The 2,352-nt window shown below is 35.3% G+C and overlaps 1 pseudogene; it reads right to left on the reverse strand.

The window, feature by feature from the left end:
• Window positions 1-302: 302 nt before the first annotated feature.
• Window positions 303-403, reverse strand: LOC122897684 (annotated as a pseudogene).
• Window positions 404-2,352: the final 1,949 nt, after the last annotated feature.

The raw sequence follows: 2,352 nt of genomic DNA on the forward strand, positions 1-2,352 counted from the left end.
GAGAACAGGCTACTGAGGAAGCCAAAACAACAGCTTATCTGATTTTGTTTCTTCTGCTTTGTTCTTTCTTTTTGTGCAGAGGACCACGTGATTACAGGCCCTTGATGTGGGTGCAGTGGAGGGGTGTTTGGAGAGGGACTTGGCTATTTCCAGGGTGGGCCGCTGGGGTCTGTGCAGCACCCCCTTTAGCTTCCAGCACCCCTTCCTGCCCTGCCTGCTACCAGGTCCTTCCTCAGCCTTGGGAAGCCAACTGAGTGCAGCTTTTATTTCTTCAGGTGATGGCTCTGGACCCCATGAGGGTCACAAATATGGAACGTTTCACTAATCTGCCTGTCATCCTTCTGCAGGGGCCATGCTAATCTTCTTTGTATCATCCCAGTTTTAGTATATGAACTGCCAGATCAGGCACCAGTTTGTCTAATTTTTGAAAAATTAAATAGATACATACATACATTAAACAGATGTCCTTCACTTTAGTCAAACATTATGCTGAAAGGCATTTTTTAAATCAAGTCTTTTTTTGGACATTTGGGGGCATTCCTACGTCATGGTAAAAGCCTGCAGGGTGAATGACCAATCACCCTAGATCTATATTATTTTTTATTAGACTAGGTTTCCTTTTAGGTTTTCTTTAAATGAGGAATCCCCAGTAACAAATATTTTTTCATATTTATACATTCATGTATGATCTAGTTTAATTTTCATTTAATTTAATTAACATTCGTATTAAATGTTAACTTTAGATGTCAGTGGAGAACATAAAGGTAGACTTTAAACTGTAGTATTAAAAACAGTAGTCTGTATTTTATGCCTGAACACATACCTGATACAGACATCTGCATGAAAAATTGCAAATTTGGGTATCAATACCAGAAGCCATCTAGAAAGTTCTATTTTTCTCATTTCTGATATTAGGAAGTTATATGGCAAATAGGCCCAGTTATTAAACATATTTGCAGTTCCTTCTAGTTACTTGAATAGTAATACAGAGAAGTATTCCTACAGGGTCTTTATTTTGTTTACAAACTTTTTTTAGTTTCCAAACTGAGTTTTGACTATACCAGAAATCTGTTATGTTATTGATAATAATTGAGCTGGACAGAAATCATTTCACTAGCATAACCAGTCTTCTAACCACTTAATTAGACTGATATTGATTGGTTCAAAGATACATCCTAAAATTTTTTTAAAGACTACATCATTTGTCAAAATATTACCTAAAATACTCAGTGATGAAATTAATCCTTCTACATTTTATCGTTCTAAAATTGAATGTATTTCCATTTTTTCTCAGTGATATTGAAGATGTATAAATCAAAGAAAGAAATGGTAAACTTGTCCCAAATAAAAATGGGAAACTAATTCAAAAATTCAGGCAAAACATTTCATAGATACTATGGAATAAATAAAATAATAGCAATATAAGAGAAAGTGAAATGAAATGATTATAGCCAAGACTTTGTCTTATTGATAGAGTATTATATTGTTGTTGCTATTGTTACTTGCTCCTATTAAAAAAAGAAATTATCATATATAGGATTTTTGTCTCATTCTTACATAATGTAGGCTTATTGTGGTTTCTATGGTTATTTGTTCCCATTAGTTTTTACGTAAGCCTACCAGAGAGGTTGTAGTATTTTTGATCATACAATAATGAAAAGGCCACCAAATGACACTGAGGGTCTCAAGTTTACCAACCAGCTGGGTGACTTGGGTAAGTCACCCTGCCTCTCTCAGTCTCAGTTGTCTTCCCCAGAGAATAAAAAGTTGCAATATGTATTTTTTAAGCTTCCTTTCCAAAATTACAAAATTTCCACTTAAAAATCCTATCACTCTGCCCTCAAATGTAAAAACAAAAGAGCAGTTACTTTAAATGTCCCAAAATCTGTATGTGGTTAGGATGGTGAATAAGACTTCAGCAGCCCTTTTTGAGTTCTGTTTCATTAGATAAAAATATCAATTTTTTTCTTTAATCAAAACTTGATAATAATTGAGAATATTAATAAATGTTAATGTAACAGAGTTGTTAGGAGGAAAAGTTACATATTTTGAGGAAAGTAATTACAGATTCCATTTTAACCAGAGCAATGGATTTGTTACCTAGTCACCAATGATAGAAACTACATACTTTATAAATTTGATTTAAAAATTATATGTCAGCTTGGGGGTGCCTGGGTAGCTCTGTTGGTTAAGCATCAGACTCTTGGTTTCAACTCAGCTCATGACCTCAGGATGCTGAGATAGAGTCCCACATCGGGCTCTGCCTTGATGTGGAGCATGCTTAAGATTCTCTCTCTCCCTCTCCCTCTGCCCCTCCTCCCACTTGCAAGCTCTCTCTCTCTCTCTCTCAAA

Source organism: Neovison vison, chromosome 1 (assembly GCF_020171115.1).
Source record: "Neovison vison isolate M4711 chromosome 1, ASM_NN_V1, whole genome shotgun sequence".
In the NCBI taxonomy this organism is placed as follows: Eukaryota; Metazoa; Chordata; class Mammalia; order Carnivora; family Mustelidae; genus Neogale; species Neogale vison.